This window comes from Rhinopithecus roxellana, chromosome 1 (assembly GCF_007565055.1).
Source record: "Rhinopithecus roxellana isolate Shanxi Qingling chromosome 1, ASM756505v1, whole genome shotgun sequence".
Taxonomy (NCBI): Eukaryota; Metazoa; Chordata; class Mammalia; order Primates; family Cercopithecidae; genus Rhinopithecus; species Rhinopithecus roxellana.
Genome location: NC_044549.1, coordinates 187,902,279 through 187,920,660, shown reverse-complemented (window position 1 = coordinate 187,920,660; position 18,382 = coordinate 187,902,279). Strand labels below are relative to the sequence as shown.

At 42.1% G+C, this 18,382-nt stretch overlaps 1 protein-coding gene across 4 annotated transcripts in view; it reads left to right on the top strand.

Annotated features, from left to right (window-relative positions):
* NMNAT3 (nicotinamide nucleotide adenylyltransferase 3) overlaps nt 1–18,382 on the top strand; it is a 113,643-nt gene that overhangs the window by 76,676 nt on the left and 18,585 nt on the right. The window lies entirely within an intron of this gene.

The window sequence follows — 18,382 nt, the reverse complement described above, 5'->3', positions numbered from 1 at the left end:
ATGGAAGGAGTGATGATTGCCAGTCACAAGCTAAGTGCCATGAGCTGTTCATCTGTTATCTAATTCTAACTATTTAAGTCTTAAAATAGTATCCGCACACTTTTTTGTTAGTTTTCAGATAAGACATTATTATATTGGTCAGCTTCAGCTGCATAAAAACTACAAATTATCAATGGCATACAAGAATAAGCAGTTTATTTCTTGACCACAGATCTTGAGTCAACTGAGACAGATGTGTTCCTCCTCTCCTATTCTGAGGTTTAGGAGAGTTAGGAGGGGCAGTGGCTGCCTTACGTATTCTTCTCATGTAGATGGCACAGGCAAAGGATTGCAAGGCCCACCAAGCAAGCAAGCTTTAAGTTTCTATTTATGTCCCATCTGCTACTATCCCATTGGTCAAAGCAAGTCTCATAGCCAATTCCAAAGTCAAGGGGCAGGGAAATACATTCTGGCCTTTGTGAGGCTGTGGCAGAAATGTGGGTGTATAATACTATAATGGCAGAGTGAGGAACTGGGAGCAATAATTCAATCTACCATAGCCATTTTCTAGCACAAAGAAAATTGGATAAGGATATTGTGGCATTACAGCTAGTGTTTAACAGTATAATCTTAGGTGCAAAATACCCATATAAAGTAGTAGGGTTATCAAATTGCTAATAAAAGAATAATTCAACAAGACCAGGTAGCATTTATCCTAGGTATTCAAGGACAATATACCATAAAGATATCTATTAATATACCACATTACTAAGACAATATATTTTTATGAAACTTAAATCATCATCTCAATACACACTTAAGTCATTCAGTAAAATCCAACACCTACTTGGGGATTTTTTTTATGCTCTTAGTAAATTAGAACTGTAAGGATCCTTCCCTGGCGTGATGCATAATGGCATAACACTTCAAAAGCATCCCCACAGAAACAAGGAAATAGAAAAGAATGCCTATCACCACCATTATTTTCCAATGGTATCAAAACTAAGAAATATAGTTACAGAAAGGAGATTCAGTTTTCATTATTTGCAGGTGGTGTTAACTGTGTCCTTAGAAAGTCCAGGAGAAGCATTTGAAAAACTGTTAGAACTAATAAGTTCAGTAAGATAGCCCAGATTCAAAATAAACCAATCAAAGTATGGGATTTCCTATATAATGGTTGTAATGCAATGTAATGAAAATATATATCTATATACATGACAAAAATATAATGGAACAAAGATCCCACTCACAAGATGAAAAGCCAAGGACATTTGTCACCAGGACTAACCTGAACCACGTACATGAAGGGCACCAAGGGCAGCAGACAGCAGCTCGGCCTGTTCTGAGGCTGGTCTAAATGGAAACATGGCCAGCTCCTCACAAAAACAGCCATTTATTGATTGGCTTTCCGGTGAAAATGCCAATAGGTGGATATTTTTCTTTATTTGTTAACCTGAGAAAGTATCCAGAGGTCCTCCCAGAAGACTAACCAGGTGCTCAGAAAGCTTTTGGAGATATCAAAAGGTAATTGTTTTTGAAAGTGATTAAATGGGTATGATACTGACTCCAGACAGCATAGTGGAACATGACTCTATATAAAAAGATAACATAAGGTAAAAACAAAAAATCAGTGGGATTTGGGGGGAGATTATTTAGTAAAAGAAAACAATATAGTCACTTAAGTATTTGGAGGGGAAAAAAAGGCAGTTTGATTTCCTACCGCATGTATTTCACTCAGTAAAATACTAAACATAAAACCTAAATGTGGAGAATTCCCTGTCAATGGCTGTTTCCTTTGACCTGCGGCTACCTCCTGGAACTACACAGGCAGTATATTTCCAGGGGCAGAGAAAAAAATTCCGGTAGGCCTAAATGTTGCCTTTATCCTTTTACTGTGAGCAAAATAATTAAACAGGACCTACCTAGGCTCTGACAGGGCCACCCAGCAGCCCATCAGGGACAGATAGACCTTTCTGGAAAAGGCTGACTCGTCAGAGAAAAACCATAGGTCATACGAGAAGGGACTGCAGTTCCAAAGTAGGGACCAGGCGACAGATTCAGGGCAAGTGGCTGTCCATTTAAGAATATAAAATTTTTAAATTTCTGGTTCTCCATGAGACTCAACAGAAAAATGTGATAATGCAAAACAACAGCCTGTTGTGAAAAAGGTGTAGTCTGTGGACAATGAAATGCTTCAGGAATGAAAACCCCATTGCCCAGTGAGTGCTCAGGGAGGGCAGCAGGAAGGCTATTTCTGGCACTAAATAGAAAATTAGAACACCAGTCCCAGAACTCAAGAAAAAGATAAGGGATGATAATTATGAGATGAGATATACAGAATTGATGCGAGACAATAGAGCAGAGGTGCAATAACAACCCAGAAAATGACAGAAGAAATGATCCCTGAGTTGAAGACCTGAGGTTTTACTTCACAGAGAGTGGGGAAACTTAGTCATTCTAAGACCTGGGCCTAATTCCCAGCAGCCAGACTTGAGTTGAGTGAAAGGGAAATCATGATTTGGAAGAGTCCTCTCTATATGATTGCCGAAAGACCCAACAGGCAAATATTTAATATATAGCCAACCTTCCATATTCATGGGTTCTGCATCCCCAGATTCAGCCAACCACAGATAAAAGAAAATTAGGGGAAAAAATACTGTCATTATTCTCTAAACAATACAGTATAACAACTATTCACATAGCATTTACATTGTATTAAAGATATTATAAGTAATCTAGAGATGAAGTATACAGAAGGATGTGTATAGGTTATATGCAAATATTACACCATTTTATATAAAGGCATTAAGCATCTGTGAATTTTGGTATCCATGGGAGATCCTAGAACCAATCCCCCATGGATACCAAGGGATGACTATACTTATTAAAATAGTTCATATGTGTCTATAGATAGATGATCAATGAATGTAGGCAGGCAGTTCATAAAAAGAGAAATAGAAATGTCTAATAAGAAATTTAAAATCACATCAGTAATTTTAAATGCAATTTGTGAACCACAAAATATTCCTACAGACTGGCAAAGGTGTTTTTAAATGAACAGTCCCAGTATGGCCTGATGCAATGAGATGGCATCTTTCATACCCGCTGGTGACTTTCTCTTCTTATTTCTGAAAAGCAGTTTAGCAAGATATAGCAAAACACCCCCAAACTTTTCAAGTCAATAATTTTCTTTCTGATAATTTATCTTTAAAAACTATCCAAGACCTGGAACCAAGATCTACAAAGATAGTCATACTTGGATTCTAACGCAAATTTTTTAAATATATTTTTAGTCTGTATCATTATGTACCTATTAAAAGTGATGGGGTTTTTTTGTTTTGTTTTGTTTTGTTTCAGTTGCAAGATTTAATAGAGTGAAAACGGAGCTCCCATCCAAAGGGAGGGGACCCAAAGGGGGTTGCTGTTGCTGGCTCAAATGCCTGGGTTTAATATCCCGATCATTGTCCCTCCCACTGTGCTCTCAGGAGATAGATGATTGGCTATTTCTTTACCTCCTGTTTTTGCCTAATTAGCATTTTAGTGAGCTCTCTGATTGGTCGGGTGTGAGCTAAGTTGCAAGCCCCGTGTTTAAAGGTGGATGCAGTCACTTTCCCAGCTAGGCTTAGGGATTCTTAGTCAGCCTAGGAAATCCAGCTAGTCCTGTCTCTCAGTACCCCCTCTCAACAGGAAAACCTAAGTGCTGTTGGGGAGGTTGGCCGATGACCGCTTTAACTGCTTCCTGCTGAATTGGGGTGTAGTAGGGGTTGTGCAGTTGAGACTTCCTCAGGAGGGGTGCCTTTGATGTCATTAACTTGGGAGCATGGGCTAGCAGGCCGGTCCAGGGGTCTGCAGTAGATCTTAGTCATGGACTGCATTTGGGGCTCCATTTGAAGAACCATTTGTAGTTTTATAGCTTCAATTCCGGAAGAGACAAACTTAGCAAGGAGGTTAAAGATACAGGGATTGAAAGGTATGGCCTGCAGTGCAGGGGATTATTTCTTTGGCACACTTCACAGGCCGCTTGATAGTTTTGAAAAGGCCTGGTCCTGTAAATAATGACTTGGCCGTCTGATGGGTGTTATCAGTGCCTAAGTGAAAGGTTTGGTGAAGGGTTTTAAGTAATTTCCATTGGTTAGCTGTAGGCAAAAGTATTTTCCCTTTTTCAGTGGTTAGCCATCCTGAGAGGAGGAAACTATGTCCTCGTGAGGTTTCCCATTCTACTTTTTCTGTTGAGTACTGGGGCCTGGTTTCCTGGAGGGGATTACCCCATACTAGGGGTCCTTCTACAAGCATTTCTAATGGAGGATCCCGCCTTGCGGCTCTTTTGGCTTTAATATTCACTTCACAGTTCTCTTTTATTTTTCTTTTTGATGACCCCAACAGTGGCAGACTGTCACCTCTTTAGGTTTCTGTACAGCCAATAATAATCTCCTAATGGCTTCCTCATGATTGATAGGTGTTCCCTCAGAAGTTAGGAATTCCCTTTCTCTCCATATTGCTGTGTGGGCATGGAGGACTAGGTAAGCAGACTTAGAGTCTGTATATATTTACCCTTTTTCCTTCTCCTAATTCTAGTGTCCGGGTGAGGGCTGTTAGTTCTGCCAGCTGAGCACTAGGTCCTGGAGTGATGGGATTACTTTCAAGTATTCCATTATCACTGACCATTGCATACCCCGCTTTTTGAAGTCATTTTTCTACAAAGGAACTTCCATCAGTATACAAGTTGAGGTCGGGAACAGTCAAGGGAACCTCTAGAAGGTCCCCTCGAGTGGCGTAGGTTGAGCAATGACTTGTTGACAGTTATGTTCTGTCTTGTCTTCATCGTCTGGAAGAAATGTGGCTGCATTAAGAGACTGTTGCACAACTGCACAGTCACAGCACTGGCCCTTCAAGTAATAGAGCCTGATATTTAAGTAAATGGTTGTCTGACAGCCACAAGTCTCCTTTAGCAGTGAGTATGCCATTCACATCATGAGATGTCCACACAGTAAGATCTCTTCCTTGTATTATTTTAGCTGCTTCAGATACGAGGACTGCTACTGCCACTACTACCTATAAACAATGAGGCCAACCCTTTGCCACTACATTAGTTTCCTTACTCAGGTATGCCATGGGTTGCAAGCTCATCCCTCGGACCTGTGTAAGGACTCCTAGAGCTATTCCTGTTTTTTCTGTGACATATAAAGAAAAGTCTTGCCCTGTTGGCAAGCTTAACACTGGGGCTTGAGTTAGGGCCTTCTTTAGGACCTGGAAAGCCACTTCTGCTTCAGGTGTCCATCTTAGTAAATGGATATTGGCTTTCTGAGTTTCCTTAATTAGTATATATAATGGTCTGACTATGTCGCTGTACGTGGGAATCCATATTCGGCAGAAGCCTGTTATGCTAAGGAACGCTCTTAGTTGCTTTAGGGTTTGGGGATGAGGATAAGCCAGTATAGGCTGGATACGTTCCTCACTAAGGGCCCTGGTGCCTTTGGATAATTTTAGCCCTAAGTATTTAACCTGCTGTGAGCAGAGCTGAGCCTTCGGTTTGGAAACCTTGTAGCCATAGGTAGCAAGGAAATTTAAGAACGCTTGGGTGGCTTGATGGCACAAGGTTTCTGAACGGGTGGCTAAAAGTAAATCATCCAGGTACCAAAGGACAAGAGTGTCCAGGTATGAGAATTGGCTTGAGTCTCATACTTGGGCTAATGCCTGGCCAAATAGTTGGGGGCTATCACTGAACGCTTGGGATAAAACAATCCAGGTGAGTTGAGACGCTGGGTTTGAAGGATCTTCAAAGGCAAACAAGAATTGAGAGTCAGGATGTACAGGGATGCAGAAAAAGGCATCCTTAAGGTCCAGGACTGTAAACCACTCTGCTTCCTCTGGTATTTGGGAAAGCAAAGTATAAGGGTTAGGTACAACTGGGTATAGAGGGACAACGGCCTCATTGATAATCCTGAGATCTTGCACTAACCTCCACTGTCTGTCGGGTTTCTGTACTCCTAAAATTGGAGTATTGCAGGGGCTATTGCATGGTTTTACTAGGTCTTGGGCTTTTAGGTCCTTAACACTCTTTTGGAGTCCTTGTTGGGCCTAAGGGAGTAGGAGTGTCCAGGAGACAATTAACTTCCTGGCCTTCAATGGTCAAGCATACCCGGGGCTCTGTGAGGGTGATGGCATGGGCTGGCGCTTGCCCTGGGCACCCTCAGTCCCGCTGCTGGATTATCTGGATAGTGGCTTCTGACTCAGAGGACCTTTGTCTCCTGGGGCAGTGGGCCTTCCAGTGATTCCCTTGACATAAGGGACAAGGACGAGGGGGTGGCTTACTTCTACTTGGACAATCTTTTTAGAGTGTCCTTGTAGACCGCACTAGAAGCAAGGCCTATTAGGCATTTGATTTGCCCAGCTTTTCCCTTTTCCAGAGCCTCCAAATTCTGCTTGGCTGAGGGCCATGACTAAAGCGGTGGCCTTTTATCAATCCTGTTTGTCCCATTCCACCTGATCCTCCTGATCTCTATTATAAAAAACAGAGGTTGCCAAGTTCAATAGGGTTTCTAAGTTTTGCTCTGGGCCTAAGGCAGACTTTTGAAGTTTTTTCCTAATGTCTGCAGCTGACTGAGTGATAAACTTATCCTTTAAGATTAGTCGGCCTTCGATAGAGTCAGGTGACAGGGAGGTATGCTTCCTCAATGCCTCCTTTAGTCTCTCTAGAAAGGCAGTAGGATTTTCTTCCTTTCCCTGTGTTATAGTGGACGTCATTGAATAATTCATAGGCTTCTTCCTAGTTTTCCTTAGTCCTCTAGCACGCAGGTTAGCAAATGTCTGCGGCACCAATCTCTATGTTCTGATTCTGTGTCCCAGTGAGGGTCTACACTGCCTGCTGGCCTGTGGGGAATCTCTCTTTCCTCTGTTGTCATCCTATCATTGACCTGACAGCTACCAGAGATCACCAAACTCTCGGGCTGCAGTTATGGCGGCACTTCTCTCATTTGAGGTTAGTGTCAGATCTAGCAGTAACATTATATCTCTCCATGTCAGATCAAAGGATTGTCCTAACCCTTGTAAAACATCAATATAGCCGTCAGGGTTATCTGAGAATTTACCTAGGTCTATTTTAATTTGCTTGAAGTCTGAGAGAGAAAAAGGTACATGCACTCTAGCTGGGCCGAATTACCCTCCTCTCACTGCTTGGAGGGGGTGTAATCGGGGAATATCGGCACTCTTTGGTTCATTGTTTACCCCTTTGTCTATCTCCTTTTGGACCATTTGGGTTGAAGGGGGGTCCTTATTAGTTGGGGAAGGCGTCAGGGGGATGCTGGGGTAGGGAGGTAGACTCTGAGGGCTTCCTGTAGGGCATAAATCACACTTTTTACATAATTGCAAGTTGTCTCTTAATGAAAAGAAAGTTTGTACATATGCCACTTCACTCCATTTGCCTTCTTTTCTACAAAGGAGGTCTAGTTGCAAGATGGTGTTATAATTTATACTTCCCTCAGAAGGCCAGGTTTCTCCCCCTTGAAGAGGATATCATGGCCAGGTGGTACTGCAGAAGAATATAAGTCATTTCTTTCTTAGCGTCTGAGAGCCAAATTGGTCCCAATTCTCTAGAATACATCTTAGGGGTGTTTTTGCCTTGGGGGGAACATTTCCCATCTGAAAAAAGAACACAGGGATGCCAGCACCCCTAGTCATTTTCCGATGAGCATTAGTCCTAGAGCATCCTCTGTGGTCCTAATGCTTATTCCTTTCCAGGGTGTGTAACCACCCATGGACCTCTGCTTATTGGATTAGTTACTCTCACCGATGTAGCAGTCCTGCACCCCTTTTCCCGCCTTTCTTGACCACAAATAAAGGGCCCTGGGCTGCTGGATTCTTGTGGTCCTTTACCAGCGTGTCCAACATTGGCTTTGTGCTCAGAAGTGAGCTCTTTTCGAGGGTGCGTAACCACCCAAGGACTTCTGCTTGCTTGTCGGGTTAGTTACACTCACCAATGTAGCAGTCCTGCACCTGTTTTCCCGCCTTTCTTGACCACACAGAAAGGGGTCCAGGCTGCTGGATTCTAGTGGTCCTCTACCAGTGTGCCCAATATTGCCTTTGTGCTCAGGGGTGAGTCCTAGAGCTGGGCTGGGTTCCTGAGTATTTCATAACAACCCAGCTGCCCCATCAAGATGCAGTCCCATAAAAGCAGTTCTTATGCAAATTCATTTCAGAGAGGGTATAGGTAACGTTTTGAGTCAGGATTGAGATAGTCTTTTGATTCTGTAAGTACACAAAGGCTTGGCTGAGTGCAAACGGCTCACATGTTTGAGGAGATCAATCATTAGGCAATTTTTCTAAGTCTGCTTCCACAAGAGTCTGTATCAATTACTGAATACCCATTGTGGTTTTTTCGTCAATCACCTGGGAGGAACCATCTATCTCCTGTCCTGAAGGGAGTTCCGCTTAGGTCTGGTCGGACCTTTGTATGGTAATTAAGATTTAAATCCCCTGTTAGGAAATCTGTTGGGTTACAGGAATTATCAGTGGTTGGTGTTAAATTACCTTTTTTTTTTTTTTTTTTTTTAACAGAATAGCCCCATATTTTAAGATTTTTGAGTTAGTAAGCTACCTTTTTGCTTTTTTGACTTAGCACACCTCACCAGTTCAGAATTATTCTAACAATGAGGTTTCCTCCAAAAGTTACTTTTCTACTTTCTTCTGTTAGCAAAGCAGTTGCTGCTACAGATTGAATGCCACTACAGATTGAATGGGTTACTGGGTTAAGGATTTTTGATAGGAAAGCTATGGGTTGTCAGTGGTCTCAGTGTTTTCGGGCTATGCCCTTGTTTACAGTGACAACAAGGTAGTATTGGAGTATTATAGGATCATGGAGAAGACCTTCAATTATCAATTATAGGTTTTAAATTTACCCTTGCTTTTAGAGGAATAGGGCACACTGGGTTTTTTGTTGTTGTTGTTGTTGTTGTTGTTGTTGTTTTTACTACTTTTATCTTTCTCTTTCTTTTACTCTTTGACTCCCTCTTTGTCTCTCTCTCTCTCTCCTCCGTCTCTCTCCCTCTCCTCTGTCTCTCTCTCCCCTCCATCTCTCTCTTTCTTTCCTCTGTCTCTCTCTCTTCCATGTATGTGTCTCTCTCTCTCTCTTCCTTGTCTCTCTCTCTCCCCTCCTCTTAGCCACAAACTTGGGGCCCTGGCAAGGGTGGTGGGGAATGGGTCCCACATAACTGCCCATGTCGAGAGTTGTATGTCTAAATTGGGAGGGACACCAGGGACAAGACTCCCTGGGTTTATAGCCTAGATGCCTAAGGACTCAGCGTAGAGCTTCCTTAGATCCCTTTGGAGATACAACTTGCTAGAGGAAATGAAAGTCTGAACCTTTAGTACCTAGGAGGCAGGGATCAGAGGAAGTAGATTCAGAGATAAGGAGAATTTTGGGGCTACCCTCTCAAGAAAGTCACAGTCAGGACCCAGGAGGTATGGGTCAGAAGGAAAGGTAGGGGTGCATGCATGGGCAACTGTTGAGTAGAGACTTCTGGCTGCACCATGATCTCAACCAGCTACTGCCAGGAGTTTGGGACAACAGCTTTCTGCCTCTAGTCAGCCCTCAGCTTCCCCAAGAAAATTGAAAGTGGAAGCTGGCTCCAGGCAGACCAATGTCCCCAACCCAGAAGGGTTGAGGGTTGTTAGAAAGCCCTTCCCCAGATAGCCTCACACCTGAGTCTTAAGTCCTGCAGCCACGCAAATCGTTTTTAACTAGCTGACAGGTGCCCGGTATTTTCCTCCAATTCTGAGGAAGGATAGGACAGAATAGCAAGCAAAAGTGGTCCCATATTACTCACTGCTTTGGAGGTCCCATCTGGGTTGCCAAAATGTTACCAGGGCGTCCTTGCTCCCTGAGCTCCCAAGATGGTGGCGGGCTGCTTCCAAAATGGCAGCGGGCCACTTCCAAGATTGTTGCAAGCCTTGTGGTCTCTGACCTGGGGTTCTTGGCCTCACGGATTCCAAGGAATGGAATCTTGGGCCATGCAGTGAGTGTTATAGCTCTATTAGAAGCCATGGGTCACGGAAGAGAACCATGGAACCCAGTGGCTCAGCTTGATTAGTGTTCAGCTTGATTAGGACAAACCCGGGCACTTAGCCGTGCAGAAACAATGGCAAGCCTTTAGCCGGATCGAGAGCCGCAATGGGCGCCTCGCTGGATCAGGAGCACAGCAGACACTCTGCCAGATCCGGAGGAATGGAAGTCAGCGAGGGATCTGCAACAGCAGCAAACAGCAGTGGTGGACAGCAAGCAAAAGCTCAGCTCGAGCCATAACAAACACGGACCAGAAGAGTGCAGCTACAACATTTAACAGAGTGAAAACAGAGCTCCCATATAAAGGGAGGGGACCCAAAGAGGGTTGCCGTAAAGTGATGTTTTCAAGAGTGCTAATGACCAAGAAGAACACTTATCATATAATCTAAATAAAGAAGATATAAAAATGAATTTACATTATTTGAAGAAAAATATACAAAAAAATACAAAATGAACTATAATATAAACCATGTTAACCTCTTAGATATGTTTTATTAACTTTTTATCCTTCACACTTTTCAGTAGACTGTAGTATTTCTACAGTGTGCATTAATTTTTAAGCTTATTTTATATATCATATTTATAAATTTATTAGATAATAAAAGTTGTTACTCTAAGGCTTATAGTGTTATTTGTTCCATCCTCATTTCTAATTCCTGGTTCCCAGAGCAATCACTTATGCCTCTTTCAGATGTTTTCTCTGGTACTTGACTCGCCATTTCTAAATAACAAGCTTATACTGTTGTATCTTGTTTTTTTCAGATTTAGATAATATATCTTGGCTTCCTTCAGGAAAAATGAAGATTTCACTCTCTCACACCTTCACCCTCCCATTTACACCTCGCCTCCACCACGTGCTCCCAAATTGATTAGCTCATAACTTTGGGTTCAATTCATATTACTGTTCACATTTATGTCTATGAAAATAGTGTCAACAAAACCATGCAGTGCACTATGATTCCATTGCCTCTCATATAAACTTTGGGGTTTTTCCTAGAGTTAATAATTGTTCACTTATTTGTTGCCTTAGTTCCTTATGCCTATCATTAATTCAGTCCCAATTTTACCAAAAGATCTCTAAAACTCTTCTTAGTACAGACAAATTAATCAGGTGATCTGTCTGTTCCATTTTTTGTCTGCCCATATCCCTCCTAAAGCCCTCCAGGTCCTATCTGGACATCCAGCTCTGTGTACCCACTATACTGTCATCCTGGGATTACCTTTCACTGTCTCCCTGGGGATTCTCTGTGCCTGTTTCCTGATTCAAAACCCTTGGGTTTCTTAGATCCCATGTCTTCTCTTCTGCTTTTGGGTTTACTCTTTTATTTGGGTGGTAGAATGCATCCTCCAGCATCTTTGTGAAAAAAGGGTATAGAGGAGGTAAATTTTCTGAAACCTGGCATGTACGAACACAACTTCATGCCATACTTCAAAGGGCAGTAAACTACAGCCCACAAGCCAAATCTGACCCATATCCTATTTTCATTTATGTTGTGAGCTACGGATGGTTTGCTTACATTTTTTAAATGGCTTCAAAAATTATGCAGCAAAGTTTGTGTGTAGTCCATAAAAACTGTATGTGGCCTGCAAAGCCTAAACTATTTACTATCTGTCCCGTAATAGAAAAAGCCTGCTGACCCCTGTTCCAATTGGTTGGTAGTTTGGCCAAATGTAGAATTAAGGTTGGAAATTATTTTCCTTTAACATTTTGAAGACTTCCCTCCACTGTCTCCTGGATTCAAGACTTGCTGTTGAGAAATCCAACGCTATCCTGCTTTCCAAGTTCTGTATATTAAACCTCTGGTATCTCTTTTGAAACTTTTAGGACCTTCTGTTTAAACCTACTGTTCTAAAATTTTATAAGATTTTGCCATTGTGTGAATCTTCTTTTATGCCAAATGCTGATTCTCAGAGGACCATTGATTCTGAAAATGTATGTCCTTCTAGTCTGGGAAAATAGAATGTCTTATTTATTTGATGATTTCTTCTGTTCTCCTGTTCTCTTTCAGAAATTTCTATTAGTTCAATGTGCACCTCATAGATAAAAGCTCTAGTCTTTTCTTCTTTGTAGTATACAATTCCTGCATACAATTCCTGAAAATCCTGCATACAATTTCTGCATTGCCTTTGTATCCTCCAAGTTCCTTTGCTCCTGGTAGCTATTTTAGTCTCTGTCTTTCATGGTAAGCACCTTTCCAAAATTTGTCTCTTCCTAGACTGTCCACTCATGTTTGCAGATCAGGCCCCAGATGCAGGCTAGAAGCTCTTGATGTGAGTGTAAAGCTGGTAGGCCGCACTGTTATATGGTCAGGTCCTAGGTCAAGACCCCCAAATGTGTATAGATGTTGGTGTCTTCTCCTAGGTAGGTCTGTTCCCCAGAGAGACATTCTGGGAAACATACTTAATCTTTCTGTCTTAAAGATGTTACTTCCCCGTACTCAACTGTGCCTATATTTGAGAATGAAGGTTCTCTGTGGTCCAACCCAGGCAGAAAACAGATATCTGCGCTTCTGCCACAATGGGAGGATAAGGTAGGCGATTGAAGGCTGGGGTGGATCTAAGGACTCTTCAGACAAACTCTCAACTGGCCCTCCTGTTTTCAGGCCCTCTGGCACCCCCACCTGGAGAGGTTCTTGGCTCCTCCAGTTCCTCAGCCACTCTGGGCCTCTGCTACTGCGCAGCTTGCCTCTTACGCCTTCCCTGCATGCAGAAGACTCTGCTTGGTTTGTTACTGTTTTTTATCAGCTCTCCAGTGTCCAAAATGTTTTGCATTTTCCCAACTATTGTCTCCTTTTGCACTCTCTTTGCTCTTGTGATTTCATACTTTGTTTATTCCTTTATCATTTTATTAGTTTTCAGAGAGGGTGGAGATAAACAAGGAATTCTGTCTGTAAGGATGGTATATCTTTGTTCTAACTGATGTGCTCGTCGTGTTATCCAGAACGAAAAGACAAGTTCATGTCCTTAAGGAGCGCTCAGTGTCATGGGAAAGGCACAGGCAGATGAATCATGTTCATACAGGTGCTGTAATGGAGATGTGTCTGAGCAGCAGAGGGTCACAGGAGAAGTATCTGCATCTAGTGGGGGAGGAACTGGGAGGGTCACTGGGATTGTGGCCAAGAGCAGTGGGGAAGGGAGAAGGCTCGGACTTATGACCATTTGGAGGGCAAGAAGGAGTTTTAGATCAAATTGTTATTTTTATTGACTCTTTTCTCCTGGGTATAATAAAAAGCATTGATTTCTCAATGCAGGGCCTGCCCTATCAAGATGAGCTAAAGCATCACAGGTGACACCTGGGTATCCAACATACCCAGCAGAGCTGCCTGGGGAGAGCCCTGTCCTTCCACCATTTTCTTCTATAAAACAGAAATTAATGTGAAGGCTAAATGGAAATTGCTCAAGAAAGTCAGCACCCAACAGGAGTTAGTCCTCTTAGCCCCCATTCCTTTTAAACAGGAAGAGAAAAAGAAGTAGCATGTATGTCCCATGTATAACATGGAGCTCAGATGTGCAGAAAGATCACTAACTTTGCTTTCTGTAACATTCAACTTGATCTTAAGCCACCGTTCCATGAATTGTGAAAAAACGTGCCACTTCAAGGGGTTCTTGAAGTTGTGAACTTTTTAATGTTCAGCTTAGTCTTTTACAGGTTAGTTATTAATCAAGTGCATTTTTTCCTGCCTACCTCCCCAAGAGTGCATTAAGCATCCTGGATGGCTTAGCATCCTGGCTTCCAAAACAGGGCAGCTGCCCTCACTACTTTCTAGCCAAGGGATCTGTCCTTAATCTTAGGCACTGGCATCTATCCACTGTCACTCTACTATTGAAGCTTCCTCAGCTTTTCTTGTCTCAGGCATTATATCCCTGCTGTCTGGATCTGTGCCTAGGCGCCCCCTGGTACTGCCAATGCCATAGTCCCTGGCCTTGGACTGTACTCCCTATACCCTGTATCTACCCGCTAGTAGCCCGAGTACCTGCTGACTGCTAATTCTCAGCCTCCTTCACTATTCCTCTCAAGGAGACTTAGAATTGCTGTGGATCTGTGCCATGCCCTGCCAAAGCTGAAGGAGAGTGTTCCGAAGCCCTCTCTGCTATACACGCCACATGCCATTTCTACCCTGTCAGTGCCGTTCCATATTGGCACAGGGCAGTGCAAGGTAGTCTTCCAGAATTCCAGGTGGGAAGCAAAATGTAAACTCCACTGCTCTACCATTGCCAGATTTAACTGGGCCTCTTAACTATGCCCTCCCAAACCCCAATATAAATTAGGTTTATCTCTGCAGGTTATGAGAATATAGAGAGCAGGCCTAATGCCTGTCTAAACTGTCACCACAGACATTGTCTATCAGGTTATTCTCTGCCCTTCTGCCCATCCTTCCACCTCACCTCATCCTCAGGCCCAGAAGGGCCTTTTGTTTTTGTTTTCACATTCTTTTCTTTTTACTGCTCTGTGGGCTTTAGTGAAACTGTGCGTTCTGATTCCCTGGGTTTTCTGGTTCTTGATTATTTTAAGAGTAACTTTTGGAACTTAAATAAACCTTTTCTTTCTCAATATAGCCTGGCTCTTTTAAATGAAAGCTTTAACCTTCACAAGCATTACCTCTGAAATGAGTTTCAAGAGCCAGTTGTGGGAGTCAAAAACTGAATATGACCTCCTTGCTCTCAGCTGGGTTCTGCCATCCCCTTGAAGGAGGGAGTACCTCAGCCCTCAGGAAGGAGAGCCTGGGCCTGCCAGGATTACCATGCATGGAAAATGCTTCCAGTTTCCAGAGGGGCAGGCTACACTCTTAGGATCAACTTTCCCATTACAACAACAAAAACTGGTGGGTAGAACGTTTTCCACACTTCACCTTTTTTTAACTTTTATTTTGGGTTCGAGGGTACATGTGAAGGTTTGTTTTGTAGATAAACTCATGTCACAGAGGGTTTCTTGCACAGATTATTTCCTCACCCAGGTATTGAGTTTAGTGCCCATTAGTTGTTTTCTCCGCTCCTCTCACTCTCTACTGTCCACCCTCAAGTAGACCCCAGTATGTGTTGGTTGCTTCTTTGTGATCATGAGTTCTCATCATTAGCTTCCACTTGTAAGTGAGAACATGCAGTATTGGTTTTCTGTTCTTCTTCTCTTTAGCAAACTTCACTTTTAAAGCTAAAAAACTGAGAGATAAACACCTGTAACCAGAGAGGTTAGCAGGCTATGGGAGCACCAGAGCCACTGGTGCCCTGTGAGCACTTGCCAGGACTGCTCACTTAAGCTGTGAATCAGCAGCCATGCAAGTCGGGAAGAATAGAATTCAGAGACTGGATCCCTTCCAAGCTGAGAGGCCTCAGAGTTGACTTCCCACAGGGAGCTATACCCCCAGGGGTAAGGTGAACTAGATCTTAATTCACCTTTTCTCCCTAATCCTAGAGAACTTCTGAGAAGCCTTAGTGCCTTAGTGTTGAGACAAGCAAAAGAAGAAAAGTGAAAGGATAAAATATCCCTAGGAAGAAGTAGCCACACACGAGTCCTTCCTCAGATTTGAAATTCCCATCCTGGATTAGCCAAAAAAACTCAAGCCAGGAATTTGATTTCAGGTTATTCATGAGCTTTAGTAACTCTAGGTGCCTGACAAAAGCAAATATGAAGTGTCTCTGGAATATCTATCTTAGATCTGGAGGATCCTTCACAAATAACTGCTCAGGGGCATTCACCAGAAAACATACAAAAATAACTAGGCACAAAAGAAAATAATATGACTAAGAACTATCAGAAAAAACAGACAACAGAAATAAACTGTACAGACTTTGAAATTGGCATTGTATGATACAGATTTTAAAAGTAGCATTTATGTCTAAAGAAAAAAGAAACTATAGAAAGTCGCTTACCCCCAGATTTGATGAAAAACTCATCAGAATTTATAGATATTATGACCAAAATAAACAAAATTAAAAGTTTATTGAAAGCCCATTAAATGTGTGCACACCAAAAACAGGATCCCAAAATACATGGAGCAGAAACTGATAGAGCTGAAAGGCAAAATAGACAAATTCGCAATTACAGGTAGAGACTTCAACACCCCACAACTGCCCATTTACTGCTGCTAGACAGAACTACTGGACAGAAAATCAGCAAGGGTATAGAACGAAAGACACTCAACAACAGCATCAAACTGATGTGTAATAGAACTCTCCATCCAACAGCAGAATATACATTTTTTAAGCACCTATGGAATATTCACTAAGATAGATCATATTCTGAGCTATAAAACAATCCTGAAAATGTATGAAATGAAAGTTGAAAGTACTGAAAAGAAAAACAGAAAATCCACAATCATAGTGAGAGATTTTAACATGCCTCTGTTTATAACTAATAAAAGCGGCCAGACAAAAAATAATTAGAACGTAGATTTAAGCAAAACAATTAGTAATCTTGACTGAATGGACAGAACATTACATTTGACAACCATAGAATATGCATTCTTTTTAAGCACACGTAGGACATTTACCAAAACTCACCATATACTAGGACATAAATATCAACACGTTTCACAAGATTGAATCAATATGGAGTATATTCTTTGACCACAGTGCAACTAAGCTAGAAATCAATAACAAAAAGATAACCAGAAATCACAGTTTGGTAATTAAGAAAAATACTTCTAAATAATTCATAGATCAAAACAGACGGGTAATAATGGAAATTAGAAAATGCTTGGAACTGAATGATCATGAAAACATTACATATCAAAATTTGTGGGATTACTTAGAGGGCAATTTTATAGCCTGAACTGTATGTAGTAGGAAAGAAGGATATGAGGGCGATCTGGCTGCGACATCTGTCACCCCATTGATCGCCAGAGTTGATTCGGTTGATCTGGCTGGCTAGGCGGGTTCCCCTTCCTCCCTCACCGCTCCATGTGTGTCCCTCCTGAAGCTGCGTGCTTGGTTGAAGAGGATGACCATCCCCGATAGAGGAGGACCGGTGTTCAGTCAAGGGTATACAAGTAGCTGCACTCCTCTGCTAGAACCTCCAAACAAGTTCTCAAGGAAATAAGCAGACTGCAAATTAAGTTTAGGCGTACACCACAAGAAGTTAGAAAAAGAATAGCAAAATAACACCAGTAGAGTAGAAGGATAGAATTATTAAAAATAAGACCAGAAATCAGTGAAACAGAAAGCAGACCTTCAGTAGAGAAAACCAATATGCCAGAAGTTGCAAAGAACCAACTAAGAAAATGACAAGCCTCTAGCAATATTGCCCAAGGATAAAGAAAGAAGTCACAACCAACATTAGGAATGAAAATGGGCATCACTGCAGATGGTTCAGATAAAATACATTAAACAGATAAAAGAATATCATAAACAACGTTATGCCTGTAAATTTCAAATTTGAGATATGATGAGCAGAATCCTGGAAAATGTAAGTGGCCAAAATCATGAAGAAGTGAAAATCTGAATTATAATCATTAAAGAAATTAAATTAGTAGTCAAAAATTTGACTACTGAGTCTGCTCCCACTCAGGATGAGGCACTGGAGATATTTATCACCTGCCTGAATCCAGGCTGCCAGATGGTGAGCGTCTGTCTATATGTGCAACACCACTGCTCTCTCTTATCTAGGAATGTACCAGGTCGTCCAGGGTATCATCTCTCCTGTCGGTGACAGCACAAATTAAACTCTAGCCTCACAAAATTTCACTGGTGAGTTCTACAAAACACTCAGAAAAAAAAAAAAAAAAAAAACGTTGTTTCAGGCTGGGCACAATGGCTCATGCCTATAATCCCAGCACTTTGGGAAGCTGAGATGGGTGGATCACTTGAGGTCAGGGGTTGGAGACCAGCCTGGCCACCATGGCAAAACCCTGTCTCTACTAAAAATTAAAAAATTGGTTGGGCATGGTAGCGCATGCCTGTAGTCACAGTTACTCGGGAGGCTGAGGCAGGAGAATTGCTTGAACCCAGGAGGCGGATGTTGCAGTGAGCTGAGATCACACCACTGCACTCCAGCCTGGGTGGCAGAGCAAGACTCTGTCTCAAAAATAAAGTTATTTCAGTCCTAACACAAGATCTGTTACAGGATTGAAAAGAACTCTCCAACACTTTTTATGAGGCTAGCATAACCTTGATACCAAAACCTGATTAGGGCAGTGAGAGAAAGGAAAATTATAGACCTGTCTTACTACCTAAAAAACAAATTAGCAAAGTGAACCCACCAGTACACAAGAAAGGTAATATATCTTGGCCAAATAGGGCTTATCTCAGGAATGCAGTGTTAGTTTAGGATTAGAAAATTAATCAATGCAATTTACTATATTAACTGAGTAAAGAAGAAAAAAAATCGCACAATCAAGAGTTGCAGAAAAA